This window comes from Ambystoma mexicanum, chromosome 1p (assembly GCF_040938575.1).
Source record: "Ambystoma mexicanum isolate Mex_15411 chromosome 1p, UKY_AmexF1_1, whole genome shotgun sequence".
Classification (NCBI taxonomy): domain Eukaryota; kingdom Metazoa; phylum Chordata; class Amphibia; order Caudata; family Ambystomatidae; genus Ambystoma; species Ambystoma mexicanum.
The window spans coordinates 235,544,857-235,556,569 of record NC_090921.1 but is presented as its reverse complement, the minus strand read 5'-3'; the positions used below and the strand labels follow the sequence as shown (position 1 = coordinate 235,556,569).

General features: G+C 46.4%; 1 pseudogene; it reads left to right on the top strand.

Moving 5' to 3' along the window:
• The first annotated feature begins 2,723 nt into the window (after positions 1–2,723).
• Positions 2,724–3,828, top strand: LOC138472508 (dnaJ homolog subfamily A member 1 pseudogene; annotated as a pseudogene).
• Positions 3,829–11,713: the final 7,885 nt, after the last annotated feature.

The following is an 11,713-nucleotide window of genomic DNA, read 5'->3' as shown; positions in this document are numbered from 1 at the left end:
TGTGTGGAAATTCGAATCCACAGCGATAGCATTGGCGGTCACCCTGTGCTCGTTGCGACGGGTACCTCTGGTTGGTCCTTGGTTGGGGGTTTGGCTGGCGGGCGTAGGGATGTATTGCAGCTATGGTTTCTCCCTTCTTTGGGTTCTCAATGGCTGCTGCCTGAATGTCCACTCTTTCGTAGACCCTGGCTAGGTCTAGCACTTCTTTTAGGGATAAGGGTTTCTTGAGGAGGTGCTTCCGGAACATCGAGGATACGCACCCTTCTATGATGCGTAATCTAATGGCTTCTTCGTCGTTAAAGTTAGCAAAGTCACATTTGGATATTTTCCGTTGGAGACGTATTACGAACTCCCCTATTGATTCGTGGGGTAGTTGGCCACATTGGTTGAAGGTATATCTTTCATAGTCCCGGTTAGGGGAGATGACCAGCTTTTCGTTAATGGCTTGCAGGAGTCTTGCATATGTGGTGCGATCTTGTGGAGGGATTGTGCGTATAATGTTTTTGATTTCTCTCCCTGCGACGTTTGCAAATATGCTCAATATGTTGGGAGGTTCTTGCGTGCCAATGGCACCTACGAAGTCGTCGAATTCCTCCATCCATTCTTCCCATCTTTGCCCCTGATTGGTGTGGATTTAACGTGAACGGGGCAGGTCTCCTCATTAGGCTTGCATGAGAGGAGGGTGCTCCTGGTGGTGGTGGCGGAGCGTTGGGGTCTGCTGCGTCTGGGGCTGACATGATGGTGTCCCTTAGTATTCACTAGTCCGTTGGGTGGTATGTGGGCGTTGTTCGCTGTCTTCCGTTGGTATCGTGGCTTACAGTGCACGTGTCTGGACTTGCTGTCTAGGGTGTGGTGCAAAACCTCCTCTCTAGATGGCTTTCCTGGTAGGTTCTTGAGGGGTCGCATGTGTGGAGATATCGGGTTTTCTCCCCTCTCTCTGGTCTTTCCCCCTCCTTTGTATGCCTGCTTGTCGCTTTTGGGAGACGCGGGGTTTCCCTCTGTGATAAGGCTTTCTTGCCGTGTGGTCGCTGTAACTGTCCTGTGGGGGCACTGGGGCGTTTTCCTTTCCCAATGTTATGTGGGGGGTTTTGTGCTTCTTTCTTTCGTGCTGATGTTGCCCTTTGTGATTTACGTATGTCACGTGGGGAGACTCGGGGTTTTCCCTGTCCTCGTAACGTGGCTCTCCTTTGTATGCGTTTCCGCAAAATGTCACGTACAGGGGACACGGGGTTCCCCCTTCCCAGTTATCCCGTTCCGGCACCTTACTTGTTAAATCGATGCCGCGAGCCTGCGGGTTTCCTCTCTCCTGGCGTATGGGCCCGCTGTGGTTCTCTGTCCTCCCTCGCGGATGGCGCGCTTTCTCTGCGGTCTTCCTTCTCGTGGGCCTTTCTTGGCTCGCGGGCTCTTCGCGTCGCTGACTTCCTGCAGGTCTGCGACTTCCTTTTCTTGAGGCGCGCGGGCCTCCGCTGGCTCTCTGGTCCACCGCGTAGTTGGTGCGCTGGTCCTCCGGTGGGCGCACCGTCCTCTGTTCGACGACGGACGCGTCACTCCTGTCGTCGGCTGCTGGCGGGTGTGCAGGTCGCTGCACCCTTGCGGGGCGCACGGGCCCTCGCGGTGTCTCTCTCACTGCTAGGCTCGCGGGCCAGGCTGCTGGGCACACGGGCCCTCTTTGGATGCTGCTGGGCACACGGGCCCTCCACTCACTGTAGGGCACACGGGCCCTTCAAGCTGCTGGGCACACGGCACACGGGCCCTCCTTGGATGCTGCTGGGCACACGGGCCCTCCACTCACTGGTGGGCTCACGGGCCCTTCAAGCTGCTGGGCACACGGGCCCTCCCTGGACGCTGTCGGGCGCACAGGCTCTCCTAGCAGGGCACACGGGCCACTGCTGAACTGCAGGGCACACAGGCCCACCTGACCTGCTGGGCTAACCGCCCTCCTGTCACTGCTGCCGGCACCCACGGGTTCGCATCGGCTTCGTCGCCAGTGTTGGACCCCGCTCATGCGCACGCACTCAGGCCTACAGATGACACGGAGCCAAATTCACGGTGAACTAACTTTATTCACCTCCAAATCCTAACTGCCGTCTCCTCCCCCAGCCCCTCCCTTTCCGTCTTTCCTCCCGCTCTTTCTCCTTGGCTGCCCTTAAAGTGGCAGTGTCTTTTTATTCATGTGTAACACTGGCTTAGGCGTGGTGCTTGTCTTGAGAACACCATTACTTCAAAGAACTAGTACGCACCAGACACCCGAGGAACAAAATGGACCTACCTCACAAACCAACCCTGATGGAGTTAATAGGAACAAAATGGACCATGATCACCGCCTCGGATGTTAGGGCCACAGTGACAAGTCATGCCAGTTTCTTCTGGAAAGTAGGAATGCCAGTAAGGGCAGGAAGTGGAGAAAGAAGGTCAACCCCTTCAACAACAGTGGCCCCGTCATGCCAGGAGTAGACAGTGAAGAATCGGACATAGGAGGAGCCGTGTCCAGTGTTGACGAGAATCGTCCAGCAGATCAAAGATGCGCCATTGCTCCGGAAGGAGGAGATGGGTGTTGGGGTGGGGGGGGCAGAAGGCGCTACAACATGAGAGACAGGCCACCAGAATACCTGAAAGAATTTGAAGTCAATATTCCCTGACAAGCGCACCTACATTGTATGACAAAGTTGGTCATTCAGACAAATGTACTGTTGTATGTGCTGTTTTTTTCCACCTGTTGTGGCTTTATGCAATAATGTTATTTGCATCTTTTGTTCATGGAAAAGGAGGGATGTGGTGTGTTTCCCTGTGAGCGTGCGTGACGCGTTAGGTCACGGGACGCATTGAATAAAAGGCAGCCGCCCGTGCTGCGTAGACACTAGTACACACTTCTAGTCATTCAGCACGGTGTGCTGAGTTAAACTATACAACTGCCTCTGTGTATTAGGTAGGCCCCAACCTGGATGAAGCCCTACCAGCCACAGTAGAAAAAGGTGTGGTGCTTCCAACCAGCAATGAAAATACGAACATTGCATGCAAAGCTGCAGCAAGGAAACAACTAGGTGCCACAGAGCAGCTAAAGCGCCATCGCATCATACGACTGCTGAACGGCCCCCCGACTGTCTCTGGGTTTGAAAAATGGTGAAGGAAGCTGCTTACTATGACGTCCTGGGTGTGAAATCAAATGCATCCCAAGAAGAACTGAAAAAGGCTTACCGAAAGCAAGCACTGAAGTATCACCCTAATAAAAATCGCAATGAAGGTGAAAAGTTCAAACAGATTTCTCAAGCATATGAAGTACTCTCTGATGCAAGAAAATAGGATTGTATGACAAAGGCAGTGAACAGGCCATAAAAGAAGTTGGCATGGGCAGCGGTGGCTTTGGCTCACCTATGGACATCTTTGACATGTTCTTTGGAGGTGGTGGAAGAATGCAAAGAGAAGGAGAGGAAAAAAATGTCTTCATCAGTTATCTGTATCACTAGAAGATTTATATAACGGTGCAACAAGAAAGCTGGCTTTACAAAAGAATACAATTTGTGACAAGTGTGAAGGCTGAGGTGGCAAGAAAGGTGCAGTGGAATGCTGTCCTACATGCAGAGGCACTGGCATGCAAATCAGAATTCACCAAATTGGGCCAGGGATGGTTCAACAGATCCAATCAATGTGTTTGGAATGCCAGAGCCAAGGAGGCGCATCAATCCAAAAGACAAATGTAAAAGCTGCAATGGGAGGAAAATTGTAAGGGAAAAGAAGATACTAGAAGTTCACTTGGATGAAGGAATGAGAGATAGTCAGAAGATTACATTCCATGGAGAAGGTGACCAAGAACCAGGTTTGGAACGGTAGACATAGTAATCCTTTTATATGTCCTCCAATCGATTAAAAGTCAATCCAAGGAAAACCAAATACATGCTTTTGACAGCAGCCAAGGGAAAAAAAAAGCTCTGTAAATTCTTAATCAATGACAAAATAGTAGAGGAAGTTTCCACGTTTAAATACTTAGGAGTCCTAATTAACCAGTCTAAGAACGAGAAGGAATGGGTAGCTGATATCGAAGGAAAAATGCAGTCGTTGGCCCATCAAGGGTGTCTCCTCCTAAGAAAATTTGGCAAATTTTCTATGAAACCAGTAATCACCTACTATCATCAAAAGGTGATCCCAATTATCAGCTACGGATGCAAAACCATGCTAGTTGCAGACAACATAAATTGGCAAAAATTGGAAGCCATATTTTGGAGAAAAATACTGTGACTGCCAAAGAACTTTCCGATGCCCCGAATAAGGCATGAAATCGCAACCCAATCCCAGGACTCCATAGAATGTTAGAAACAATTCGACCTGCTGTGGAAAGTATGGAAAGTGCTGACTGATGAAGCAACACCAGCCATCCAATTACTACGAAGTTCGAAGGATTCTCTGAATAACACAAAACTGAAGTTATAGATTAAACAACTGAAATTAAAACTAACAAAGGAAGATATTGCCATAGGGCATAATGAGAGTGGGGAAGGCGTTAATTATGCCACCGTAAATTACGGTGGCGTAATTAACTCCATGGTCCCTTAGCGCCATGGATTTTAACATCTGCTAAAAGCAGGTGTAAAATCCGCCATGGCGCTAAGGGACCTCATACTCAGGCGGTAAGGGTCGGCGCTGTTTACGCTGCCGTAAACCCCTTACCGCCTGGGTCGTAATGAGGCCCAAGGAGGCGATTATTATGCATTACAATCTTTACTCTGAAACCACAGCAGCAAAGAAAATACTTTTACAAACAAAAAAGTTTCCACAACAGAACTAGATAGAGTTCAATGTCAATGTATGGGGAACTCCCCAAACCATCATGGAGGACAGGTCATGCCCTGCAGGGGACCAATGAGCAGGGACCCTCTTCTATATATGTCCATTACTCTAACCCCAACCCCTCTTTCTGCAGCTGTATTGCACCAGAAGTCCAATGAAACGGTTGAACTGCGTAGCGCGGAGAAAGAATCCATCGAAACTGGAGATCTCCACCTTCCCGCAGCCTGAATCTATGCCGAAGTTCTTCTGGATAGGACTTCTCATCCAAAATCACGCACTCCACAACTTGTAACTGCGAGCCACACTCCTGATGAGAACCTCAACTCGTGGCTGTAAGAACAACAAACAAGAAGGGTGGGTGGTTGGGAAAAACAACAAACCAAAGAATGTTCTTTCTTGAACCACCTGTGTACATGCGTGCCACAATTGTCATATCATATCATATCCAGGGTGGGTGGGTGGGATAATAATCGCCTCCTTGTCTTTAATAGAATCTAAACCCCCATCTCACGTTAGTGTGGGGGATTAGCTATTCTATGACAAGACAGGAGGCTCATATTATGCAAGTTCAAAGCCCTTGCATCTTATTAGTACAACATGATCCATACAATAGAGCCAATATAATAAAATATAATAAAATAATAGGAAAGGAAAAACATTTTTATGCTTTCATTAAATCAATCAGCTGACCGCAAGAGAAATGACCAAGACTAGTTTGCCCGAAAACTGTCTTATAAGGCATCGTCAAAAGCAAGAAAACAGGAAATTGTGCCAATTCCAGTGTTCCTTACAGGCCGCCAAAACCAACTGGTTAAGAGGGGAAAAAACCCTTAAACAAAGTTTTCCTATACTGATAGGTTAGGACAAAAACTCCTCTGTAAAAAACACCTCTGTTGTCCAATCAAACATTTAAAACATTTAAATTAATATCATCTTTGGGATCCTAGAAAGCAAACCAAAGAAAATAAGCACAGAGCTCACCTGGAGATAAAGAAAAAGTACCCCAAAGGGGGAAAGTCTTTTAGGTTCCATCCCATGCATTAAAGGAAGATATTGCATTAGGATCAGGGCATGTCACATAACTACACGGGGGAACCAAGAGGGAAAGACAAATCTTCAAAAAGGTAAAATGGGAGTAAAAATCATTTTATAAATTTGTAACAGGACGACCCATCCTGAGCAGAGCTGAAAAGCCATAAACTTAACCCACAATTGTCTTCAGACATATGTGTATACTAAGGAGGGATGTCCTCTGGAGGCCGAAGCAGAATGGAAGAGAGGGGCCCCACCTGAGAAGCTTAACCTGTCAAACCGCCAACCGGAGACCGTCAGACCTTCCGAACACTTGAAGAAGAACTCTGCTACCATGACAAGAAGCAGATATTTACTTAAGAGGCCAAACCTGGCAAGGAGAAAGAATATATCTTACATCCAATCGCCACCATCATAGTGACATCCAATTCCAAGTCTTAGCAAGACTCTAAAACTGCAAAGAAGTGATCACTAAATAGTTAAACTGAAGCTGCACACCAGAAGAGGTCTAACCTCTATTTCAGTCAATTTGGAGAGCCTTGAAGCTCACAGCACCCTGAGCTGGCACCTTATTGTAAAAACAAACTCTTTTGAAAACCCAAAGGTCCACCTGCCATGCAGGTGACTAGGAGAATCAAGTCATTAACTGAATATAAATATCCCAGCCCTCTTGGAATCGTACTGGCAGACACCTTCTGATAGTTAATGTAGAGATGCTGGAACACATTGTGATAGAGGGTCATAATAACTTGGAAGGGAGATTAGTATCACTCCCAGACCCCTCTATCTCACCAAGGGGAATATTGAGCCTTCACAAATGAGAACCCTCCCCCACTTAACCAAGGGAAAAAAACCTTGCAACCCAGAAGAAGGCTACCCTGAGGACCACATTACAACCCCGCTTTTAACACCCTTAAGAGAAATAAATACACTCTAACCAACCTCCTGACCGTGGACAGGCTCCGCTTAACCTGTTGAAATACCAGGAATTAGCGCAAAGGAAAGTAACTGACGGGAGGGAAATGCTTAGTGCGAGTCTGCACTGGCCCTGAGTCTGAACTCCTGTAAAAGAAAACCAGAAAAACCAACGGGCGATACTCCACGTGGTGTATATCATGATACAATATCCCCCAAGGATGACGAGCATGGGAATGAGGGGGAAAGATCTCAGGGAAAAATGATCAATGCCTCGTAAATACAGGTTGTGAAAGAAATCTGGGACCACTGTCCCCTCAAACCCGAGATCTGAGTCTCTGTATTCGTGTGAGGCTGACTGGCCACTAAGGGAATCAGGGAAAAAAGAAAAAATGAAGCACATTGTCCATAGCAAACAGTACTTATACAGTACTACGAACCCTCAGGTATATGAGTGGTGCATATCACTATTACGAACGGTGTGTGACGTGAAGAGTTCACTTATCGATCTCAGCAGGATAAAATACTTATTTAGACCTCTCCAAAATTAGGAACCTGTATCAGTAGGGTCAGCACGGATGAGAAAAAACCAGCACCCTAATCGGTGCACTGTAGAAAATGTATATGTCTATATATATATATATATATATACACAACAAAAGAGATTAAGCAACGCTCTTGAGGGTACAGAAGCCTGCCTGAACTCCTCAAGCAGAGGAGAAAGTGTAACACACTGTTAGACGGTTAGTTGAACCACAGGCCAAGATTTGGGAGGAAAACCCATGGGGCAAGTGCCCTAAAGTTATTGTTTGGCAACTCGTATATCTGATATCATCAAGTGTTTCCCAAACACTTTCTCCAAGTAGAACACGGTTGCTCAATTTGCCATGCAACAAAACTGAACAGTTACCCTCGAGCTGACCCTGTCTCCACCAACAGTTCAATAGTAAAAAGAATGTCCAATGGGACAAATAGTAAGGGAAACCCTGTCCCCACTATAGAGAGCCTCCAGCCCTGCAGACCTCAACAGAGGCATAACGCATCATCTGTTTCTTCCTCATGATGGGAGAAAATGCAGCAGCTTAATCAGCACAGGTGTTGGGTGGAGCAATTGATATCGGGGAAAGCAAGACCTAAGGAAGGACTGAGTTGTCCTGAAACTAACTACGGTAAAGGGCGACAGAAGTTTAACTAAAAGACGAAGTTTAACACCAGTGTCTATAGAGGAAGGTACAACCCCCCACATGGGTCTGTTTTACCACAACCTCCACACACTCTTTTCTTTAAAGTACTTAATCAATTATATAAAATAGACATATAAAATATCCAAAGAAGAGGGGTTACGCCCTCACAGGGGTCCAAACCCCCGGCCCTTCTATAAGCTGCTACTTACCGAGCTATCCGGGCCACTGACAATTCTGAACACGCCAATGTGTTCCATTCATCACTTAAACATAATGTTTAGCAAAAGAGAGCACTGGGCAAGTGCACCTTAACTGCTCACCCTAGCAGGGTGTGGCAACCAGCAGTACACGAGGGGGTCCCTCGCCGCAGAATCCAGTCAAAGCCTGAAACCAAGCAGGCTACGGTGTGCTTACAGAAATAATGACATCTGCCATATGCAGCATCTAAACAGACTGCTAACCTTAAGGGAGGAATACCCTGAGCAATTGTGCCTTCAACTGTTTGCCCGAGCAGGGCGTGATAACCAGCAGTACACCAGGGTAACCTTGCATTAGAACTGAGGTAGAAACCTGAAACCAAACAGGTTATGGCACACAAACTGTTAAGGTAATCACCAACGCCATATGCAGCACACCGACAAAGTTGCCAACTTTAAGTGAGGAATACACTGATGAAGTGTACCTCAACTGCTCACCCTAGCAGGGTGTGGAACCATCAGTATACGAGGGATCACCTTGCAGAAACACAAGCCAATCCTGCCACCGAGCAGGTGACGGTACCTTTCCAGAGCAGCTCCAGAGTACCTGAAACTGGTCACCCCCGCAGGGTGTGGAAACCAGCAGTATACGAGGGGTTAACCTCCCCATAGAATTCAGGCAGAACCTGAAGCTAAACAGGTTATAGCACTTACCAAGAAGGCAAAGCACCCTTCAGTAGGCGAACTGGTGTTAATATATACTGAAAATATCAATTTAAACACAAAATAAAATATCAATTTTAAAAATATATATATAGTATATGAATAAATATAAACATTAATGTGAATACATATATATAAATACACATTCGCATCCACATGTGTATACCGCCAAAGGCCTGGTAAACCTGCAAACCTCTCCTTGAGCTATGCCTCTTGTGGGCTGAAACATCCCTCACCACCATAGATCTATATAAATTAAATGTAGAAATACAAGCGTTTCACTCTAAAAAGAGGACACAGCTGCCCTTTTCAGGAATGCTCATGGAAGTTACTCCCATCAAAGGAGGGCCTACCAAACTGCCCCCCCCCCCAGCCGGATCCCCAGGACAGGCCTAGCCTGTATGCAACTAATGACAATGCGCATGTAAACATAAAAACACACACACACGTCGTGCGGGAAGTTAATGAGTAAAAGAAGCTGCAGCCTTTACAGTCATGGAAAAAATGCGCGCAGGTTCCTACTGCCGCTTACATAATGAACTTGTAGAAAAACAAAACTTCCTCTCAAGTGAAAAGAATTTCAAGCGTTCCCAAACCACCTGTGGGAAACGTGCGCTGGCTCTGGGGCAGGGGCAGCTGCTAAAAATAACACTGCCTGGAGGGAAAGAATTTCACACTTAGCCGCAGCCTGATTAGAACGCCTCTCAGGGCTGAAGAAATATAAACAAACACTGCAGAAGCAGAAGGCTCCCAGCGGAGCATTACAAAGCATGAATGTGACCTGCAGGTCAGCGTTCGCACACGAACACGGCACTCAGCCAGTTACCAACGGAACATGAAAAATACATGACCATTTCCACAGTACAGTGTAATAAAACCCCAAACTCATCAATATAACATTAATAACATAAATAAATAGCACTCTAAACTCCATAATTCCACACTAAGAAAAGAACTAGGAGGAGTTGACTTAGCTGTGGATTGCAGCAGCAAAGAAAGAGAGGTTGGGGTTAGAGTAATGGACATATATAGAAGAGGGTCCCTGCTCATTGGTCCCCTGCAGGGCATGACCTGTCCTCCATGATGGTTTGGGGAGTTCCCCATACATTGACATTGAACTCTATCTAGTTCTGTTGTGGAAACTTTTTTGTTTGTAAAAGTATTTTCTTTGCTGCTGTGGTTTCAGAGTAAAGATTGGAATGCATAATATGAGCCTCCTGTCTTGTCATAGAATTGTCTTAACTTGGATGACCAATACACTGATGAGTTGCATCAAAGCATATGCTACACCTTTGTGCATTTTTTTTTGCAAAGTACTGCTCCCTCATTCAATTTCATAAAATATTTCTGGGGAAGAAAAAAAAGTCAGGAATGTAAAGACAGGCATCTGTGGGGTGCATTAAGAGTCAGGAATGTAAAGACAGGCATCAGTGGGGTGCATTAAGAGTCAGGAATGTAAAGACAGGCATCTGCGGGGTGCATTAAGAGTCAGGAATTTAAAGACAGGCATCTGTGGGGCGCATTAAGAGTCAGCAATGTAAAGACAGGCATCTGTGGGGCGCATTAAGAGTCAGGAATGTAAAGATCGGCATCTGTGGGGCGCATTAAGTGGCTACAGAATGATTCTGGGCAGTGGCTGGTCGGTCAGTGTTTTCAACAGTCCCATTGGCGTTGTCAGCGTGTGCAGGTGTTAGTTGCTTCCGTTTCCTAAAAGCTGTTGAAGCCTGTGAACGGCGCATGCGCAGTCAGTGACGTAACGGGTGTGCCGAATATTCAACTGTCCATGGCTGTCGCGGGATAATCACCGCAGAAGAACGCGCGCTGAATACGGACCCCACTAGAAATCTAGTCCATCGTCTTACGAACGGACTCATGCGCTATTTATAAAATCATTTTTTAACAGATTGGACATGTCGCTCTCTTCACTTGAATATAGTATTCGATATTTAGTATAATATATTGTTGGACTAAGACAGAATTGAGAGCGATTCAGCGAACAAGTCGTAACTGCCTGATATTCTATGCTGTAGCGAAGCAACGCCTCTTCCGCGTCATACAAAAAGACTGTACAAATAATGATGATCAGGCAGACAAGCAGCGGTGAAACCAGCAGCAGAGTGGCGCAGCGGAAGCGTGCTGGGCCCATAACCCAGAGGTCGATGGATCGAAACCATCCTCTGCTAAGGATTTTTATTTTTATGTTTATTAACTGAATGCGTATTCGGCAATGTTTTCACTGTGTCCTTTCACACCTTTTCTATTTATCTGAAGGCAAAATCATTTTAAATTCCTGTCCCCAGATGCTGGAAATTGGATCCATTACCAACTTTCAACTCTTGCTACTGCTTGGGTGCTGCATCTTACATGCCAACATGCTGTATGTCAGGAAATGCTAGCCTAGCCCAATCCTTGTTTCAAATTTGCATTCCGGATCTTGTAGTGCTGGGTTTATAATGGGGAATTCTGGGATTACAAGTTCCTAAATGCAAAATTACAATCATAAATGGATTAGTATCTCCTGACTGCAATGGGGCATGTTGCCATGTATGCTCAGCGAAGGAAATTGGCGCGAACAAGACAGAACTGCCCTGTCCCCAGACCCAGCTGTTTGCCCAGTACTCCTAGACCTGCTCTCGCACACGCACAGACGTGCCTGCCACCCATTCCTCAATAAGCTAGTGACTTTCAGAAGACTCTGTTGCTCTGCCCAGTCTTCTTGAAGCACAGTTAATTTACCAAGCAGGCATTTTCAGTAGACTTTGTAGGGGAAACTGAATGCAGAAACAGACAACGCCTCACATATATGCTGCAGCTGTTCAAACTGGTATATATGTCCTGCAATGTACAGACACGTTTTACTTACAGTGAGTAGTGTGACCA